Below are 23,013 nucleotides of genomic sequence, written 5' to 3' on the forward strand. Positions count from 1 at the left end.
TTACAGAGACCAACTTAACAGTTGCCAGAAATGAAAATCATATGTCAGTATCATTAATAACAGCATTGAATGGTATTAATATATCACTTGCTTTAATACCTTACAAATCCTTGCATATCACTGAGAAACAAATCTGTTATCTGTCTGACTTAGCACAAAATCAATGTTTATTGAATCCCCATATTCTAAAGAGAGAAATACCAATAATTCAGATTGTAGGTTGACTTGGAATAGCTACTGATTCTCAGCTACATTCCACAAACCAGGATGTTCCTTATGTAAACAGCTGAATTATGTGGGCTTCTTTATTTATTTTCTTTTTTTAAAAAGCTTTTCTTATCTAAATACCGTCTGAACAACAAAAAGTAAAACCTATTAAACCTTTTAATTCATGGATTCATAGTAATTTTTCAAATATGACACACTGGAGGCCCCCAAAAGATTTCTCCTTCCTTATTAATCATAACTTTAATCATTACTTATAAATTATTTTTCCATGACCTTTAACAATTTTAGGTTAATCCACAGCAGATATTTTCTGTTCTCTCTAGTTTTCTTCTTAATACAACACTCTCTGTGTAGTTCAGCTTTTAGAGAGGGTCTGGCTGTCACCAAGAATGGAAAGACATTCACAGCCATGTTGTTCTTCTGTCTATAAACTAGCTAAGCTAAGAATAACTATCACAACAAACAGCCAGAAAGAGAATGATGACTCTTTGGCAAAAGAAAAAAAAAAAACAAAACAAAACTCTAAAATCATGTTCTTGGCTCAGCTACGAAAATGTGGACAAATATTTCAAGTTGTTCTAAGTGGTTTTGCCACTGGGATTGATTAAACAAAAAAGTTATACTAATGACAATATGCTAAAATGCAAGGAAAGACTTAACAATGGGAAAGATTTAATAATGAGAAAGTGAGGCTTAATCCAGTCCATTGTTTAGTTTTGTAAATAAAGTAAATAAAGTTTTATTGGAACACAATAAGGCGCATCTCTCTGTGAAAGGTCTACAGCTACTCTCAGGAGGTAAGTACAGATCCAAGTAGCTTTGATCAAGATGACTGACTCCAGGGAAACTGTTCCCTGCCCGCTCCTTGGCTGAGAAACGCTTGCTGGCCTCTGATGGGGGATGTTCAAGGAAAGTTACAAGAAGTCTGGAACCAGTAGACAGACTGACCTGCACTCCTGTGTAGAAATCTAGAAAAGTTTGTGGTAATTATTTCTGAATCACTTGCTCTCTTTAGAAATCAACCAGGGAAATGACTTACAGCCTCTTTTCCTGAATTTCAAACATTTGAAAGTTTATCCTTATGTTCCTTAAGAATGAAAGGTAAAAAGCCCACCTGTGTGACACAGAGCCAAGTTTCTGAAACCAATGGGTCAAGACCCTTATGTGAACATATCACATGTGCGGGGAGGGGGAGCAGGAAAAAGTTCTTAAAAAATTTTGATTCCAAATGAATTTCTATCAGTAAATGTTTGGTTTATGTGTAAGCTATAAACCTACGTGCCCAGGACAGAAAACAAGAGAACTAATTTCTCAAGTACAAAGGGGTTGCTAATGGAGAAAGTTTAAGAATCCCTGATTTCGATCTGTTTCTCAATATTATAAGCCCCCCCCCCAAAGTTAGAATAAAGATTTGTATTAATCCATCGGGCTGGAGCGATAGCACAGCGGTTGGGCGTTCGCCTTTCCCACGGCTGACTCAAGATCGATTCCTCCGCCCCTCTCGGAGAGCCCGGCAAGCTACCGAGAGTATGGAGCCCGCACGGCAGAGCCTGGCAAGCTACCCATGGCGTATTGGATATACAAAAAACAGTAACAATAAGTCTCTCAATGAGATGTTACTGGTGCCTGCTTGAACAAATCGATGAGCAACAGGATGACAGTGACAGTGATTAATCCATCATGAATCTGAAATAAGAGTCATAAATAGTGTTTTAAAAAAAAAAAACAACAGTTGGAGCTGTGGAGCAGGAAGGGCACCTGCCTTGAATGAGTGAGCTGAGTTAGATCCCCAGCATTGCATCTAGCCCCCAAGCACCCCCAGGAGTGACCCCTCGGTATTGAGCCAGGACTAAGTCCTGAAAAACACCAGAAGCAGTAAGGAACAAAACAGAAAAGGAAATCCTCAAAATTATTAGAACATAATGGAATGTCGCCTCTTTAATATAAAGAAGAAAATTAAAGGAAGAACATTTAAATATAATAAGGACTCAGATTTGAAACTTCTAAATGCATTGCCCTGTAAAAAAAATTATCAAGTCAGATATTTTCCTCTAAAATAACACAAATTCGGTTAACAGCACAGATGAGTATAACTGGGTTGATATCTGACAACTCAGATATTAGGAGGTTATGCGCGGAATTGACAAGGAGAAGTTGAGAACAGGATTGAATCACAATCTTACTATTATTTTTTATCATCTTGGTTGCATGTCTTAAAATTATGCATACTGAAACATAAAAATACTTTGTTTTGAGATGAAGCACAAAATTGAACTTCTGACTGAAAAAATCATAAATGATATAAACATTTTATTATACTGTCATATTCAGGGCTGCTGATATGAGACATACAACTGAGGCATAATAATAAATTACAAAGATATATGTTTTTTAAAAGTAGTAGCAAAAATTAGGCGTCGAAACGATGAGTTGAGAAGATTTTCAACTGGTTTCTGGACAACACAGAAGTGTTGGAGAAAGAATTGTGTGACGGACAGTTTCAAGGGAATGGCAGAGGAAGGCTGCAGGTGAAGATGCAAGTGGATGCTCTCAGCTTCTCCGGGAAGCAGTGGATAGGATAGGAACATTCCAGCCAACCTGGAGGGCAGGAAGGATGTGGTGGAAAATGAGAAAACCGGAGGCCCAGGGGACAAATCCTCACTCAACTGCTTCACCCTGGTGTGCATATTCCCGGGAAGTCAGCAACAAGTCAAAGTCCTTTACAAAAACTAGAAGAACACTGGCTAAATAGACTGACGGGTTGGAAGGACCAAGAAGACTGTAACCAATGGCCCCTTAGGTGGAGACTGCCTGATGACAAGTCCTGTCCGAAGGCAAAGACTTGAGTCAACTTTTCTTTACAACTTATACAGAAGCCATGAAGAGCCCCCAAACATCTGAGAAAAGTTTGGAGCATAAAAAGCAATGACAATTAAGAGGGAAGATTTTTAAGTGAAACAGAAAGGAGAAGAAAATGTTTGGAAAAATAATTTACAGAGGCTGGAGAGGTAGTACTGGGTTAAGTCCCTTCCCTTACAAAAGAGAAGAACCTGGTTCTATCCCCAACTCCAAAGATGGTAACCTGAGCACTGCCAGATTGATCCCCGAGCATAAACTAAAAGTAGACTCCAGCATCTGCTGGGTGTGACCCAATGGTGCATCCCTGAGAAATACCACAAAATTAAACTCTTTGTTCAGGTTTAAAAAGACATTGAATTTGTAAAATGGTAGGTAAAGTAAACAGTAAAGTATCAGCGAAGAAGGCGTGCTAAATTGTTTAAGTGAGCTGGCTGTTTTTTTCATTCCAAAACAAGTTGAAAGATAAAAATATAAATGGAATGTAAAGGAGAAAATATATAACATAAAATCAAAAGATGAGGGGCAATGCAACAGTTTTAAAAAGATAATGACAGAAATTAAAGACCATTTAACCAATCTTCAAGACATTACTATTTTTAATGAAAGGGCGCACAAGTGGCTATCTTGTTATTCTAAGAATAAATAAGCACATTCTTAATAGCCATAGAAAAATATTGATTAATAAATCTCTAATCTCCATACATATTTATGACAATTTAAAAGGTTGATACGGCTATCAATGTGGAATTTTATATTACCAAATTATAGAAGCCTAGGGTTGAAACAGAATAAAATCAATCATTTTTAGACACAAAACAAATCTCCAAAATCTGTGTCCCTATATAAGTTTAAAAGTGCTTAGCCAGGCACTTAAGGATGGATAGATGAACAGAGATGAAGAGTCATCCCATTGATCGTCGAATTTCTCGAATTTCTCGAGCGGTCTCAGTAATGTCTCCATTCGTCCTAGCCCTGAGATTTTAGCAGCCTCTCTTTACTCGTCCTTCCCAATGGTGCCACATGGGAGGCTCTTTCAGGGTCAGGGGAATGAGACCCATCATTGTTACTGGTTTTGGTATATGAATATGCCACGGGGAATTTGCGAGGGTCTCCCGAGTGGGCAGGAAACTCTCAGTTGCTTGCCAGGTTCTCCCAGAGGGGGAACTAGGCTAAAAGATGTCACACAGCCGCAAAGCGGCCACGCACTTCTAGGAACTTGGTTTGATAGTCTCTGGATGTTGGCCGTTGGTGGGATTACACAGAGCCGGGGCAGTCCCTGGGTGTGACCGCCTAGCTGCTGGAAAATGGGGAATCTGGGCAGAAGATTACATGACACACACACAAAAAAGCCATGAGGCACATTAAATAATCAAGGAAAACTCAGAAGTGAGAAACTTCAGGAAGTAAAATGAACACTAAGCAGGAAGAAGGCAATTAACGAGGGGACGGTATGCCAGGGTTGGAAAAAAAAAGTGAGGCTGTTATAAAGTTAAATGTTACAAAGAAATAAATAGGAACCAGGGAGGCACATCATCAGTAGAAACGCTGTATTGCCTGTAAAAGGCCCTAGGTTCAGTTTCCAGTACCACAAACAACAAGAAACAAAAAAAAAAAAGAAAGGAAATCAGAAACTCCATTAAAAAAAAAGCTGCTCAAAAAAGACATTTAACGGTAGTTTGCTTCTTATAGGTACAGTGAAAGTGTGCATAGTTTAACGAGGTAAATACTGTTTTCTACTCTGGAATGCTCAGAGTGAGCATATAAATAAATAATTGGGGATTTAATTATGTTTTCAGAATATCATTATGTTCTTAGAACATAATACAGTTGCTCTTATAACTGACATTGTTAATACAGAAGCATCGATGACGGAAATGGCAAAGAAGGAAGATGAAAATATAAGTCACAGGAAAAATAAAGAAATTCTGATCCTTTTCTTGAGGAAAATGAAGATCAATAATATAGTCAAAGCAATAATAATTAACGATAGAAGGAGATCCCTAAGTTTCAAAAAACAATGAGATGCAAAGTTGTGTAATGTGACTATATCAAAATCTACGTGAAAGAAAGGTGAGAAAATTTTCTACGTGAGCTGGATTCTTGCATCACAGAGAATTTCTCAAGTGTCTGTCACTGTCACTGTAGCACTGTTGTCCTGTTGTTCATTGATTTGCTCGAGCGGGCACCAGTAATGTCTCCATCATGAGACCAGTTGTTACTGTTTTTGGAATATTGAATACGCCATGGGTAGCTTGCAGGGCTCTCCGAGAAGGATGGAGGAATCAAACCCTGGTCGGCTGCATGTAAGGCAAATGCTCTACCCACTGTGCTATCGCTCCAGTCCCTCACGTGTCTAAATTTAATAAATCAAGAAGTGGTCTCTACATAGAATTTACAGTGAGGAAACATTTCAATATACCCTTAACATAGATTCCATGGCAAACTGGTGATATTTATGAAACTACTCTCAAAATGATATTCAAATGCAAAAAAAATCCCAAAATATATTGATTGGAAAGGAAATGAATTTTACTGAAACACAAAATTACTAAGTAAATGAATTTTATTCACCGAATGCAGGTTAAAAATTGCTCATTTGTCGTTGTTCAATAGTGTCTGGTTTCTTGTCTGTCTGTACTCTACAGGTGAGGTCATCATGTAGTTGTCCTCCTCTGCCTGACCTCCACACCCTCTAGCTCATCCACACTGCTGTGAACTGCATGATTTCATCTTTTCCTACGGCTGAGTAGTATTGTACTGTGTATGTATCCTCCAGCTCCGGGCACATCTTTTTGATTCCACCGTTCTTCCTGCACTAACATATGCCTCAGAGACCTGGGCCCTACGCAAACAGGATGAGAACGCTATTCGGGTATCCCAAAGAGGAATCCCAAAGAGCTATGCTTGGAGTATCACGTTTCACTCAAGTGAGAAAAGGAATCCGGAGTTCTGACCTCCATCGCCGGTCAAGAATCAAGGACGAATGGGGCCGGAGCGATAGCACAGCGGGTAGGGCGTTTGCCTTGCACGCGGCCGACCCGGGTTCGATCCCCGGCATCCCATATGGTCCCCCAAGCACCGCCAGGAGTAATTCCTGAGTGCAAAGCCAGGAGTAACTCCTGAGCATTGCTGGGTGTGACCCAAAAAGCAAAAAAAAAAAAAAAAAAAAGAATCAGGGATGCTGTCTCGTTTGCCAAAGCGTCAAAAATCAGATGGGCCGACACGTAACGCGATTCAGAGACAACCGCTGGACTAGAGCTGTTACCGACTGAATTCCACGAGACGTCAAAAGACCGCATGGCCGCCCACCAACGAGATGGTCAGACTTCTTCGTCAAAACCCTGAATGAACAATTTGAGGCTCTTCCTGTTCCTGGATCGAGCAGATATCATTGGGCTACACCAGCATGCGACAGGGACAAATGGAGATGTTACTGGCGCCTGCTCAAGCAAGTCGAAGATCAAGGGGATGGCAAGTGATACAAGTGATGTATCCTATAGTGTCTATATTCATTCAACAGTTGTAGGATGACATTACTTTGTCCTCTCCCTCCTTGGCCAAACAGTCATTGAATATGTGGGTTGTTTCCATAGTCCAGCTCTACAGCACCCATTACCCAGCAGTGTATGGAGGGCGCATGAAGATTGGACCCGAGTTGTCATAGAGACAAACGGAGTATCAGGAGTACATTGCTGGCTGCAGGTCACAGTACCCTGGTACACCAATGCCATAAACTTTAGTACTATTTGATCATATTGCCTAAGCTACAATTTTTAACACTTTTAAGGAAAAAATGAAAAAAATATATCTCTGAATTAGAAATGTGGCACAGGAATTAAAATTCAACAGAACTGTTTGTTTCTGAAAAGTATCACAGGGCTTATGGGCATGGTAAGACACAGAACCTGAACATTGATTGACTTTAAAAAGAAAGAAGCACAGGTATCTAGTGCTTCTACAAACACATTTAAAATACTGTATTCCAAGTTTAATATGTACATTTAACATATGCAATGCAAATAGCCTGTATGTAATGTCTCATATACTAACAAAATGCCCCTATTTCTCAAATCTGATTTAATTACATAAAAACAAAAACCTCTAAGCTCCTGCTTACCTTGAACTCATAGCCACAGACAACCCTTCGTGCCCCCATAACAGATATGAAACTATCAAGGTCATTAAACATCTCCATGTGTTAGATGAGGTGACTTGACATGTTCACAGATCTTTTTAAAAACCCTAGGAGTTGCCTATTCGATGGCTCTTGTGTTTATTCCCTCAAAGGTAGAAAAATCCATCTGCAGATGACGGCAGATATCATTGTTTCCGTCAAACCTGGTAAGACTTCAAATGAAATAGAAGCTAATTGACCTATTAGCCCCTAGCTGAGACGCCTACAACGCCAAGGAGAATAATGTGACAGGAAAATATACCAATATAAACAGGTAGGTGGCAGATAGCATGAGAAACACGTGCTCCTTCTAACACATCAATAGCAGCGTGCTTACAGGAATGTCCCTGTACACAGGAAACAGAGGCACTGAGAAAGAGTGCAAAGTTCTGGGTTCAGTTACGAGACATACTAAGGATGTATCTTTAGATGGAACTTTTCATCTTTTCTGGGTTTACTTCCTTATGCACAAATAGAACAAATGATCTAACTGATATTATAATATTGTGATGGCATTCGGTTACATAAAGTTCTTAAAATTCTGAGTTTAACCTATCATTAAAATGCAATTTTTGTGTTTCCTCATTAGCCTTAGACCCTAAATGAGAATTTGTATGCTTGAAAGAAATATTCCTTTACGAACTCTCAGAAGAGTAGGTAAAATCTGAAGAAAAACTCCATACAGAATTTGCACAATGAATCTGTACAACAAAGTTGGAATCCCTGAACCTCGTAGTGAGCAAAAAGTTAAAGAGGTTTTTTACTTTATAACAAAAACATATTTATACCCATAGGCTTATTCATCGTCAACATGTGAGAAATCATTCAAAACTGAGAAGCATTGTACTGGCATGCAATACAGACTGAAGGTTACATTTTGCTTTTCAGACTTTGCAAAGTGAAGGCAGATATTAAAAATAGAACTTGGCAAGAATCACACCTGGAATGTAATTACACAGAACCAGGATTTGTAGACACCTCTATTTAACAGTCAAATCCATTCACAGTATCCTAATTTTCCATAAAATCACTAAAAAAAAAAAGAAAGAAAAACCAACGTTGGAGAACATGAAAATAAATACAGGGGCTGAGAGATAGCAGAGTATAAGCTGAGCTTTGGTGCCACGCTCTGTGAGACCTCGTGAGCTTTAAGGTAGGTCTTGGAGGGCCCTGAACAAGTAAATAAAACAAGCATTATTTATTCCAACTCAAAATATTATTTTACTGGGTTTAAAATACCTACTGCTTTCTCTCAATACTGAGAGAAAATATCGAGAGAAATCAACACTAAATATTATCTCTTTCAAAGACCTATTATATATGTATGTTATTTTTTTAATTCATGAACTTTTCATTGAATACTTAAGAAAATGTTAACCGCTTCTCACAATTTACTTTTTTTTCCCTCTTTTTTGGTCACATCCGGCGATGCTCAGAGTGGCTTTGCACACAGGGATCACTCCTGGCGTTGCTCAGGGGACCATATGGGATGATGAGAGTCAAAGCTGGGTCGGCCACGTGTAGGGCAAACACCCTACCCGCTGTGTTATTGCTCCAACCCCCTCACAATTTACTTTTTGAGATTCCATAAGTGATAGAAACCCGGGTTGCCAAAATGTCTTTAATTCAACAGAATACATGGTCAAACTATGACATCAGAAAGATACCACTCTGTCACTGGAACAGACATAAACAAAAAATGATCTATCGTATTTGGGAACAGAAAACTAGCACTAGAAACTATGACATGACCTTCAAAACTGGAGGGTGAACTATCCTTATTCTAGGCAGTATCATACAGTTTTCTGACTTATTAGTTGTGACAGGAGAGAGCAGAGATCGACTCAGCAGCCCTGAATGCAGTGTCACATGAACTTCTTGCAGAGAATTCAGATGAGTGATCCCAGCATTTTAACTCACCAGCTGTGTCTTGTTTGATTTTTGTTTCTCCCCACCCCCTCTCCCCCAATTTTTTAGGTAAACATTTAAAAATGAGGACGTTTGGTTTCAGGATAGGACAGGAGGTAAGGCACTTGCCTTGCATACAGTTGTCCTTGTTCAATCCCTGTACTACAAAGGATCCCCAGGGCTCACTTCTGAGCCCAGAGCCATAAATGACCCGCTGAGTACTTCCAGCCATAGCCCAGTTACCCCGTCTCTCCAAAATAAATTAAAAATTATATTTAGGATACTTGCTATTCATATCTATACTTGACTCTTGAAAAGGAAGAGGGAAGCAGTAAACCCATCACGATAGACACAGTCCCTTGGGTTGAGGCAGGTTGCAGTTCAGCTGCCCAGGGCCCCCTCACTCAATTATCTACAGTGAAGTCTGACCCGTGCAGAGCTGAGCTCCAGTGGAGCAAGTTTGGGGCTAACTGAAGTCGACGCTAAGTTCAACTCACTCACTGCATTGCTGTCCTTACGCTGAACTCCAAATATTTACTAAACAGAGACATCCACATTTGAGCATGAGCCATCGAGCACCTGGAGAATTTTGGGAAATGGTTCCAGGTTATCTAAATGCCTGACAGCTGACAAGACACACAGATCTGTGAATTCAGTGCAACCTGGAGAGAGACCAGCGCCACCAGCCAGGCAGGACAGCTGAGCAGACGGTCTGGGTGGGTCCCTTCGCATCAAAGCCCCTCCTTCCCCCTTGAAGGGTTCCGGGATTCTGAATTGCTCAACAGTGGCATCAGAGGTACCCTTACAAGATCAAAGTCTGGTTCATTAAGAAGGGGAAGCTTATGATTTAAGACAAACTGCCATCCCAGATTAAAGCATATTATCACCCCGAGCAGAGCAGTTCCTGCCTTGAACGTTCCCCGTCCTTTTGATATTTGTCAAGAATAAACAAGTGAACTCCAAGATGAGCTATTTAAAGGTGATTATATCCTAAAAATACACCAGAGGAAGACAAACAAGATATTAAGCCATTTAACGCAACGAATGTCGCTCTCCTGGATATTTTGCTCCTATCACCAGGCGTAACAACCCCTGACACAGCTCAGGTGGGTAAATCACTGCATGTGGCTTCTCCATTTTCATTTCACTGCTGAGGAATGTACATGGGCAAGCTCCTTAAAGCAATCTCTGCGCGGGAGTTAGAGGTCAGGAGCACAGGACACTACAAAGCAAGGGGCTTGAAGGATACGACGTGACACTTCATGCAATAATGTGATGTTTACTTGAGGAGCTGAGTGATGGCTGTCGGGCTGCTAGGAAGACTTCAGAGTCAAGTTTAATGTCAACCAAGGTGAGAGGGTAAGCACAAACGCACCAACAAAAGCCCAAGCAGAAGGGACCACTGCCTCAGGGACACACATCACTGAAGATGAGCAGGTGGTGGTGGCCAGGCCCACCTAGGACCACCCAGCATTCAGCCTCACCAGGAGCGAGTTCTTGGGCATCATTCCTCACCACGTCCAACGTGCTTTAGGCTTCCGTCCTCCACCGGCATCCCAAAGGAGATACCCATTGCTACTTGGCTGAAGAGAAGGGCTTGTGTTGAAAAGGCTGCCCAGCCACGGGTATAAGAGAGTCGGGACTAATTCAGAGCAGCTGAGAAGACATGGAATAGGAGGGTCTAGCGCATAAATGGAAACATCCCCCAAATTTTTCCTCCTTTAAGATTGTGGGCACTCGAGAACAGACTGGTTAAAGAAACTTTGGTATATCTACACAACGGAATACTAGGCAGCTGTTAGAAAAGATGAACTCATTAAATTTGCATACAAGTGGATCAACACGGAGAGTATCCAGTTAAGTGAAATGAGTCAGAGACAGAGGAACAGACATAGAATTGGCTGCCACTCATCTGTGGAATATAAAGTAAGAGAATGGGAGACTAACACCCCGGGATAATAGAGATAAGGGCCAGGAGGATGGCTCCATGGCTTGGAAGCCAGCCTCACATGCTGGGGGAAAGGCAGCTGGGAGAGAGAAGGGGCCACTAAGGGAATGATGCTTGGAGAGCCTGCTCAGGATGGGAGATGCATGCTGAAAGTAGACTATGGACCGAAGACATGGCCACGTCCTACCTGCATTGCAAACCGTAACACCCAAAAGGACGGAGAGAGAGAGAGAGAGAGAGAGACAGACAGACAGAGACAGAGAGAGATAGAGAGACAGACAGAGACAGAGACAGAGAGAGAGAAAGAGACAGAGACAGAGAGAGACAGAGAGAGACAGAGAGAGTAAAAGGGAATGTGTCTGTCACAGAGGCAGGTGTGGGGGGGTAGGGGTGGCGGAAGGGATACTGGGAACATTGGTGGTGGAGAATGGGCACTGGCGGAGGCATCGGTACTCGATCATTTTATGACTGAAACAGAAGCACGACATTTGTAAGTCTGTAACTGCTCATCATGGTGATCCATTAAAAAAATTAAAAAAATTTTTAAAAAAGATCCTGGGCACTACGGTGCCTGCACGTACTAACCGCAAGCACCAGCCTACAAACGTCCTTCCCTAAGTGATCACCAGGTGCGTTTGTGCGGGAAAGCAGCTTGAACTCGTGTCTCCACCCAGACGTGCTCCCTTCCTCCAAGCTTACAAGACCATCGTTCGTTACCCTCCTGCCACCACCATGCAGTTGAAATACAAACCACCAGGTAATTCTGCGTGAGCACAGTGCAAGGAAGCAGCGTTCACGACCGTGAGTCATAGCACGTGCCTCAAGGGCCCTATGAATGATGGCAAGAAATACCCCTTTCCCGTCTCACCTTGTGTGAGCTTTAACTGCACCCGCGGCTGGTTCTCCATTGCCTTGGCATAAAGAGCAGGCACACTGCAAACAGAGAATGAGGCGGGACGGTGTTTGCCAAAGCAAAGTGTGGATCAGTGCTGATGAGTAGACACTGATGACCACTGATGACCAAAGCCATGCTAGACACCTCAGCCCTTCCGTCTAGGCCACTGCTAACTTCCCGGCTCCCCTTTTCCCAAGAGAGAGCAGCACCCTCAATATTAAATGTCGTAAATAAGAATAGATATAAACAGGTCGCAAGCCAGTGAAACGGCTGGTAAAAAATACCTGTGGAGAGCCCTGCTTCCTAGAGAAATCTAAAATAGGAGTAGCCTCCTGTTCAATACCCCATGCTAGTCTTCTCTTTTTATTATTATTAATTTAAAAGGAAAAGTCCCTCTCTTTCCTCTCCATTCCCCCTGCTGGCTTATTCCACTTTGTACTTGCATTTCTCCTCCCACATCATAATTTTCCATAGTGTGTCTGCTCAGCAGCAAAGGGCTCTCATTGGCAAAGGCAGATTTTAAAGGAAGGTAGAGAAATCTTGCTCTGTGCCTCCAGCGCATAAATTACCCAGCGCACACAATGGGCCCTTCGAACAACTTCCCCAGGACATCTGGAGGATGACTTTTCCTGACAAAACCATTCCCTGATTAGTTCACAGAGGAGGGGAAAGGTCCGACTCCTGGGACACTGGAGAATTTCCTCCCAGCGAAAGAACAATCTGCAAGTGTCAGCCCCCCTGGAAGTGGCAGGCGCGAAAACCACCTTCCGTCCTACAAATATTCTTGAATCCATCATTTGTGGACCCTTGTCACAGAGGGTCAACCAACACCACCAACAGCAAAGAACCCAGAAGGTTGAGCTGGGAATGAATCCCGGAGATTGAGGTTTGATGCCAATTTGGTCAAGAACCTTTTGGTTAGGAAAGCAGGAGGAAGAGCCCATGACTTCAGGCTCAACCCTGTTCTCCACCGGAGAGGAGCAGACTGATTGAAATAAAAAAATAAAACTTCTCAAAGATACCCACCATCCCTTCTCAAACTACAAGGGGTTATTCAGCCTTTATTATAATTTGGTCATTCAGCAGATACGAGTTGAAACATAACCATAAATACTCGGAAAGAGACGACAGGACACACAATCCGACGCTCTTGGACGTGTAAAGAAGGGTTTTGTTTTCTCCAGACTCCACTCTGAATAATGCAGTGACATCATCGGCTCCCTCCAACCCTCCGCACAAAGAGAATCTCTGTGACAGTGAGATGAGAGCCATTTTCTGATGACTATAAATATAGCTCAATTTTTTTTCTAAAAGGGAGAATAATGAATTACATTAAAATTAGATTGGCTTTTAATCTTGAGTCAAAAATACATTTTCAAAAAATCCTTATTTGCAAGGCAAACACAATGCCCATTGTCAAAGGTTATTTTCTGGAATTATTCCATAGGTCAAAGATTCCGAAAGGGGGAGACTCAGAGCAACCGCACAGGAAGGATGAAGGCTCTGGAGACAAATGTGGAATCAAATCCATCCCCAAATCCACCGGCCATGGCCTCATAACGTAGCTTCTCGCTGCTTCTCTCCCGCCTTTAGCTCTCCCTTACTCCCAATTGTTCCCTCCTCCAATGCAGGTCGGACTCGGGTATGTGGGGGGAAACTCCAAACAATAATAGTGAGTTTTTTGTTTGTATGTAATCAAAGTAAAGAGAAAGTAAAGTGAAATTTATCAGCTACACAGGCGGGGTGGGGGGCTGGGGGGCTAGAGGAGTGGGGAGAGGTTTACTGTGGTTCTTGGTGGTGGAATATGTGCACTGGTGAAGGGATGGGTGTTCGATCATTATGTAACTGAGACTTAAGCCTGAAAGCTTTGTAAAACTTTCCACATGGTGATTCAATAAAAAAAATTATGGAAAAAATAAATAAATAAATAAATAAGTTCTATGATCAGGAAAAATAAATAAATGCTGATTCCGAGGGCTGGAGCAATAGTACAGTGGGTAGGGCATTTCTTTTGCATGCAACCAATGCTGGTTTGATTCCCAGCTTCCCATATGGTCCCTCGAGTACCACCAGGAGTAATTCTTGAGTGCATGAGCCAGGAGTAACCCCTGTGCATCTCTGGGTGTGACTCCCTCCTCAAAAAAAACCAAAAAAAAATAATATCCCAAAGAAGTCAGTTAACTTTCCCTGATGGTGCCTTGCAGCCAGAGCAGAAACATGGGGAACAAGCTATGTTGGTGCTCCCCCCACGCTCACACTCTTCTCTGCCCACCCCCTTTCTGGCTTCCAGGACCCTTGCTGTGAGTTCTCTGAAGAATCCCACCCAACCCAGGCATGCTCACAGCCAGGCTTGTCTCAGACTTGTCTGAAACACAGAACAAAACAAAAACCAAGAAGTCCCCAAGCACCTCCTCCAAGCCTCTGCTCTCAGCCCTGGCCACTCGAGGTAGACCCCACTGAGACTCCAGATTGAAGCCATCGTCTCCACAGATCTTACTCTTCTCCCCACTCTGAGTATTCCCTCTCTCGCCACCTCCCCACTTGGGCACCTGCAAACTGCCACTCCGTCCTGGGGAATGAGGATTCCTCCTACTGCACATCACCGGACTCTCGCTGGGATGCTCGAGGCCCTAAGCCAGGAGAGAGAATGGGGCGCGTGCCAGGGAAGCCGACGTTGTCCATCTAACTTTGACTTTAATTCCTCACTGCAGCCCACAGGTTGGCCCACAGGGCTCAGCAAGGCACGCGATGCTCCTTAAGAAATGAGAGTCCAGAAAATAAGAGTAAGTACACTCGGGAAAGGGGTACGAGTCTGGGCCTCCAAGGCAAATGATAGAAGTGTCCCAGGATGAGGAGAAAGTGACAGTCTTCTCTGACAGAAAAAAGGTCATTTCTGGTAGAGCAAACAAGCAAAATCCCTAATTTTGAGTCTAGCCCTGCTTTCCCTCTTCTAAAGAGTTAAGGAATCCCTCAAAGTCACTCGTGTCCCTATAAGACCTTGATTCACCCCAGCGAGAGTGAGCCAGGGGCCAGAGTGACACGGCCTGGCCAGGCGTCTGGCAACGTGGTGTTCCAGCAGCAGTCTGAAGGACGGGAGCGGTGGCGTGGAGGGCGAGGGGAGGGGAGATCCACACGGCACGGGCAGAGGGTGCACAGGCCCCCAGCCGGGGACAGCGTCTGCCAAGGTGCCCTCGCTCAGTGAGGGCGTGAATTCAGCAGGAACGTCACAGCTGGAGCTGAGGTGCCTGAAGTAAGCAGATGCCAATGGCTGGCAGGGCCCCTGCGGCCCCGGCAAACACACGGGATCCAATGCCAGTAACACTGAGGGTCCCCTGGAGGGCATCCAGCCAGGGGACTAGATAACATATTTATTATATATGATCTGAAATGCTTTGAAGGTATCACTCGGCGGGGTGGGGACTGATGGTGGGAGTTGGGTGAACGGGAGCTGGAAAGTTACCGCTCAGGCAGAGACAGAGGAGGGTCGAGTGGAGACGGAGTGGAAGCAGGGAGCTTCGGGATGCATTTCCCAGACAGAACGCTGGGATTTCTTGATCGATTTAGACACTTACACAGATTTACAAGAACATCTGACTACTATCAATCTATATAAACAATCAGTCATGACTTCACATTATGATTATAATGGGTATGATCAGCTGGATGGATGATGCTAATTTAAACTGAAGAATAATTTACAGAAAATACTGAGAATACGTCTGTAATCAAGGTTCTTCTGAAGGAATGTTAAACACCTCTCAGTTGAATATGCTTTATAGGTATTAGCAACCATTTAAGAGCCTTATTCAACACCTGCTAAAAAAAAGTCAGGACAATGGCAATATCTCTGTTTTCATACCTAGTGTACCTTTGACTAATTTTTGAAGGGTGGAATGTGTCATACGGGAAGGAATCTGCCAACAGAAAAAGAGTAGAAGAGCGTTTCTAAAACCAAACTCGTGGAACTTCGTCTAGTTTGAATGCATTTTACCAGCACAGAAAGAGCGCTCCCTAGTCCTAGAGAAGTTAGATTTAATAAAGGAAGCCACAAAGGTTGTTGGCTTTAGACTAGGGTCCACATCTGAGCAGTGCTCAGGACTCCTTGCTCCGTGCTCAGGGTTCATTCCTAGTGGTGCTCAGGGAACAGTAGACGGTGCCGGGAACAAAAGCAGAGGGTCAAACATGCAGTGGGATGGTGCAAATGTCTTAACCCCTATATTATCTCTCTGGCTCTGGCAATCCAAGATTTAGTGTGAGATATTTTATTTTATTTTATTTTTAATTCTTTGTATCCTTTACATTTTTTAAGGTTAATTTTTCTTTTTATTAAAATTGCCATAAGATAGAGCATTGCAAAGCAATTCCTGATTGGATTTTGGTCATATAATGTTCTGGATTTTAGTCATACAATGTTCCAACACCCATCCCTCCACCAGTGTAATTTCCCAGCACCAATGTCCCCAGTTTCCCTCCCAGGCCCCCAAACCAGCCCCCTGAATGTGCCGGATCTAATCTGATCTCGGAAGCTCAGCAGGGTCGGGCCTGGTTAGTACTGGATGGGAGTGTGAGATATTTCAAAGGTGAACGCTGAAGTTTAGGCAATCTGAAAAAGCCCACATGGAGTTCGGATATTTATTCCTTTGTTGGTGTAGTAGGATACTGTACGTTTGTGTTGATCCAATTCTAATCTTCCCATGGAAAATACTCCAACACAATAAATAAGTGTGTCTGCGTGTGCACGCCTGTGCCTGCACAAGTGTGTCTTAATGGCCACTTATGCGGAGTACACATCTGGAAGGACACTTAGGGAACTGTCAGTGGCGCTTGCCTCCGGGAGAAGGAAACAAAGGGATATAAGTGGGAGAAGTGTGGATACATGAAAATATAGCCAAGGAGCAGAGACGGCAGAGCTGAAACAGCTATTTGAAGGCAGCGGAGTGAAAACATATATAGCTGATACATTCAGACGCTTCGATAGGATGGTTATTGCCGAAGAAAACTGATTCTGGGGTGAATAAAGTGTGCGGTCACTATGTCTTCTCAAAGTCTATTTTGCTTTCTGAAGACACATATTGCAAGACAACATGAAATCTGTTTGTACAGATAAAAAGAGGGCAGATGGTAAGAAATCGTGTTCTATAAGGATCTCCTATACGTCTGAACCTGCTCCAATCTGCTGGACTTCGGACTTCCAAATTTTTTACTTATTCATATGTGGCTCTTTCACTTCCATGAATTAAGTTTAGTTAAGTGCCGCTTTGCTGGGAAGGACAGCAAGAGGAAGACAAATGTCTATTTTCTTAAGCTAACGAGTGCAGAAGTGGGGGAGACAAAGAGAGAACGAGCAAGCAGGCTTGGCAGGCTTCCCAGATCCCATCGGTAGGGACAGGAGGAAGCGGAGGCTGCTTCATCTCAGGAATCCACAAGGCTGACCGGTCCCCTCACTCTCTGCCTGGACCTTCCAGATGGACGGTCCTCCACTTCCTCCATCGACTCAGTACAGGCCAATTTGCTTGACCCCTGGCTTTCATGAACTAGCACCTATAACGTCAACCAAATGCATGTGTGTGTGTGCATGTGTGTGTGTGTGTGTGTGTGTGTGTGAAACTTTCATTTCTACTGCAAATGCCAACTCCCAATTTTTATGCAGAGCTTTCTCTAGGTGACCCAGGCCACTAAAATGGACATATCCACACATGATTCAGAACTCTTCATTTCTCAGACCTTCTGTTCCCTGGAGTTGGGTACCGGGGAGGACACCCCTGCGTTCTTCTCTGCTGGACAAGTAATCAAAAGCACATCAGAAGGGTGAGCAGAGGAAAATATCCGTTAAATAGTGGGGAGTGGGAGCTACACAGGTTATGCAGATCCCAATTCTCCCGAAGAGAGAAGGGGCATGGTATAGAGTTGGCTAGTTGAGGGGTCTGAGATATCTAGGGACGTGGGGATTTCACACCATCGGAGGTGTGGTTGGGTTCTCCTTGAGAGTCAAGTCGAGATTCTCAGATAGATAAGGACTTGGTTGTAGAGGAGCCTCCCTTTAAGATATGATATGGTGCCACCTGGAACAGGCACTTGCGTCTAGGAAGAGCCTTGGGCAGGAAGGTTATTCTTTCGTTAATGCCAGGGCAAAAGGACCAAGAAAAAAACAGGAGCTTCCCTTCAGCTTTGGGCGTCTCTGTACTCAGAGCTCCAAGTACTGTCATGCTGGCGTGGAAGGACCGGAGGAGGGGCCTGGAGTCTTACAGTGCTCCATCAGAGGGGAAGGCTGGAGCCACGGGGTGTTCTGGCATAGGAGAAACCTGACCTAGGGTGTTCTGGCATTGGTACCTTCGTGAGGAGCATCACAACGTTCATCCAATCCAGAAATCTCTAAATTACCTTCAAAAGAGCGTCACTGGAAATGTGAGTCTAACTCTCCCCTCTGAAATTGTTATCGACACCCCCACCCCAAGTTATTAACCTTTCTGAATTTATCTAGTATCTTTAAAACAGCCATTATTCAAGAATTTTATAATACTGTATCCAGAAGTGGACTGGAGCGATAGCACAGCGGGTAGGGAGTTTGCCTTGCATGCGGACAACCCGGGTTCGATTCCTCCATCCCTCTCGGAGAACCGGGCAAGCTACCGAGAGTATCCCACCTGCACAGCACAGCCTGGCAAGCTCCCCATGGCATATTCTATATGCCAAAAACAGTAACAACAAGTCTCACAATGGAGATGTTACTGGTACCCGCTTGAGCAAATTGATGAACAATGGGACAACAGTGAAACAGAGCTACAGTGTCCAGAGGAATTATTTGTGTGAACTTCTGTGGCATTAGATGGGCAGTTTCCAGAGGGCAAGAATATTTAATGTATTTTTCAAAACCCAGAATCTAGGACAATATGGACCATATAAATAAAAGCTAAATTTGTCTGTAAAATTTATTTATACCACTTGATTCCAATTCACCAAGTAATCCATTTGTACTGAAATGCATAACTAAACTAACATTTTTAAATACGCAGCATTAACTCTACATGTATTTATAATCTCACTGCAAGAATATGCAGAAGATGAAAATGTACAACTGAATATCAGGTGGATGGTTTTGGATCTGCACAGCTGCTATTATTTATACTTCAAGAATTATGAACTATGTGAGTAATGGTGCATAAGTATAAATTCATGTGATTGCCATGTGCAGGATATGTGAGAAAAAGAGAGAGAGAGTGTGGTACACATCTGTGTTATTCAAAACTGTGTCTATGTTTAAAACAAGTATTTTCAGACTTCACGGGATCACTGGGTACAAATCCGCTATTTCCACATTTGGTCTACACTGAACTGGATTCTCAGCAAAATTTTTCTTTTCTGTGTCAAGGGGTAGCTTAGATTCATTAAGTCCAAAAGGATTCAGGGATATCGCTCTATCTTTGCTCTCATTTTATTAATAATGTCGGAGAGATTTTGTTTGCTCTACCAGCTTGTCAAGTTCCCAGTCCTGACACTTTCCAACACACAAAGAAACTAAGTAAAAAGTTAAAAATATAAAATAAAAATTTCATTTCAGTGATGTCCAACCCTATGTCAGATGTCCCCTCACCTTCTGCTATGGGTGTTGCTGCAGACAGAAGCCATTCACAAGGAACTTTCAATTCAGCAAATGAAAAAAAGATGGGCCCTTTGGTTGTGTTTGATAACTTTTGGAGATTATCAGCGGTACCAACCCCACGAGGGAAGTTTCCAGCACAGAGCAAAACTTTCCAACAGGATGACTGATTGGTTGGTTTGATGTCCACACAAAAAAAAAAACAAACACAAACAAAAAAACAAAACAAGACAAACCCCCCACAAACCAAAGATGTTCTGATGAGCATTTTAGCAAGATAATTATACGTCTGATTAAAGGGATTTCTCCTTGCCGTTCTGTCGTGGGACTCAGTCCCAGAGTAAATAGGAAGCAGAGCATTTGGGGAGTGAGAGGGAGAGAAGGACAGGGACTCCAGACTCAGCCGCAGCAGAAAAATCCACGCACTGACTGGAACATTCGGGAGAATAATTCACACAATCAGTTTAGTTAACATTCATCACCAGAGTGACTAAATTTTTCCTGTGATGAGGATTTCGGATCTATTCTCTGAGTGACTTTTAAATGCACAATACAACAACATGGCTAACTATCCTTGGTTATGAGACAAACCATGTCAGAAATGGCACTTACAGAGTGTTTCCAAATGTCCCCACACATGAAAACTGACTCTACATGTTTTTACTCTAGATTTGAAATCAAACAAGCCAAACCAACAATGTAACCAAAGCCAGGCTTGACTGGGGAAAAAAAAAAAAAGTTGCAGAATGAAGTCAACAATAGCAGCAACAGAGTAACATTCTTGAAACTCGTAGAGACCTGGAGAACCCCGGAGGGACAGGAGAGCCACTGGGCACCAGGTGAGCACCCAAGACCCGATACTACCACAGGTGGTGATGCCAGATGGCGTGGCTGGACCACCCAGGCCACACAGGGGACTTGCACTCAGCCCTCCCGGGGGTAACCTCTAAACTAGCCTGCCATCGCCTTCCAGAGAGCTCGATTTTTCTGTGCCGGTTCATCTTCCTGAAAGATGAACTAAAGCTTCACTGAAAATCATGGAAAGCCGTGAGCCCGCGGAGTCTGACTCTGCTCAGACAAGAGGGGAACTAGCATGTAGTGTCCCAGGAAGTCACTGCTGAGACCTGGGCTCTGGCTACTGGGAGCACGGGGGGCAGGCTGGGGCAGGTGGCACCCAGCCCAGAGCACAGAGCCCAGAGTCCTCTCCCGTCCTCTCCTTCCACCCCAGGGAGGCTTTATGAACAGGGCCCTGCTCTGCAGGGGCTTCTCCAGGTAGGTGTCAGAATCACCTGGAAACCCAAAAGGAAGATAAAGACAGAATCGCTGGTGTGAAATTGGGGGGGGGGGGGGAGGAGAGCAGGAGGAACTGTCTTGCCCCCTTTTAAGAGCAGCAGCAATTAAGCCCAGAGGAGGCAGGTACAGTTTACTAGTTAATTAGTCCTGGGATGAGGCGCTTTCATGTGGAATTCAGAACAGGGACACCTGGTGTGAGGCTCTTCAAAGCACTCACCAGGCAAGGAAGCCAAACAACTCCAGAGAGGTCAGGGCACCGAGCAGCCACAGCAGCACAGAATCTGCTTCTGACCTTCACCTAGAGGTACAGAAAGGGCAACTGCTCTGGTCGCTCCCGGACCCTGGACCCCACCCCGCCCCCACCCCTAGAGGACAAACATCTCCAGGACCCCCTTGGGGAGTTCTAAAAAGACTTGGTGTTAACTAATTGTTTTATGACCCAATTAAAAAGAAAACAGAGAGTCAGGGAAATGCAAATCGGGATCTAAGGATTCTAATCACATTCTGATATACAGCACACACCCAGAGTATCCAGAGTATCGACCAGCTCAGCCAGGCCCTGGCCAGCCCGCCCAGGTAATGGTCAACACAAATTGGAGCGAGAAAGTGCTGCCTTAGAACAAATGACTTTGTTCTAGTGAACCAGAAATGGGGCAGTTTGCTAATGGAACACCTCTCCTTGTGAATTCTAAAATGGTGAGGTCATTAAAAAAATTGTTGCTTCTAAACACTCGGCTTGTAGACAGGTTGATAAATGCAGGTGAAGAAACATTAATGCTTGCACTGAGCCAAGTAACATATGATTTCAGCTGTGGTGTCCATTGAAAGGAAAAATAATAAATTTCGGGGATTTTATTAGTGGGCTCATTCAGAAGGAACGAAGAGAAGGCATCTTGGAAACGGGTGGAATCTTGGTGCCTTTGGAAAACCATCACCACGAGGAATTTTACAACAGAGAACCCTACTGTTCAAAGATAGCATGAAAGGACCATCTGCCATGGGGAGGCTTAACCTAATTTTAAAGATGGCAGTTCAGGAGAAAATGGCTTAAGAAATCCAGTCATCAATTATACTTGTTTCTGCTCAAGGGAGAGCTTTGTGTGTGTAGGTATGTTTATGTGTGTAGGCACTTGTGACTGTATATGAGAGTGAGAGACAAAGAGACAGAGACAAAGAGAGATGTCTATTTATTCCCACACACATAAATGTAGCACTGTAGCACTGTCGTCCTGTTGTTCATCTACTTGCTCGAGCGGGCATCAGTAATGTTTCCACTGTGAGACTTGTTGTGACTGTTTTTGGCATATCGAATATGCCACAGGTAGCTTGCCAGGCTCTGCCGTGTGGGTGGGATACTCTTGGTAGCTTGCCGGGTTCTTCAAGAGGGACGGAGGAATCAAACCCGGGTTGGCCGAGTGCAAGGCAAACACCCTACCCATGGTACTCTAGGGGCTGGGGCACACACACACAGTGCTACGCACATAAGTATGTAACAAAAATCAAGCTTCTGATCCATTAAACCAAAGGCATCTGAGAGACAGGGAGGTGGACAAGAAAGCGAAGAAATTGTGAAAATGTTCTTAGCACATTCCACAGCTCTATATCTATATTAAGAAGGAACAATGAGCCAGAAAGGGGAGAACTGAATCAAAGCAGAATTATCTGGTGGTGCAAGGAAAAGAAAGTTACTCAAAGGAAAAGCCAAAATAAGCCAGGAGACTGACTTGATATTTTGTGGGCTTGAAAGTTCACTTTGAAACGGCCATGCATGGGGGAACACTGCGTTTTCCTGACGATCTAAAAATAATCCGCTTCCAGTTCAAGCTAGATAAATAAAAATCCAGAAAATAAATATTTCTTTTCTGTCTTTTTTTTTAATCACTCCCCCCCCCCCCGTTAAGTATTTGCATTTGTTCTGGATACAAAGGCCAAAATTCAGCCCAGAATGTGGACAAAAAGAAAGTGTCCTGGTCGTACGAAAGAGAGAAACCCAAAAAGCAACTACTAAATGTGACAGAATGACCCGAGAAGGCCCCCTCAATTTTATACGTCATCTCGGACTTGCATTTTTCTCTTCTATTTATTTTTGGGGGGGGCATCTTCTGTGAACA

This window comes from Sorex araneus, chromosome 10 (genome assembly GCF_027595985.1).
Source record: "Sorex araneus isolate mSorAra2 chromosome 10, mSorAra2.pri, whole genome shotgun sequence".
In the NCBI taxonomy this organism is placed as follows: Eukaryota; Metazoa; Chordata; class Mammalia; order Eulipotyphla; family Soricidae; genus Sorex; species Sorex araneus.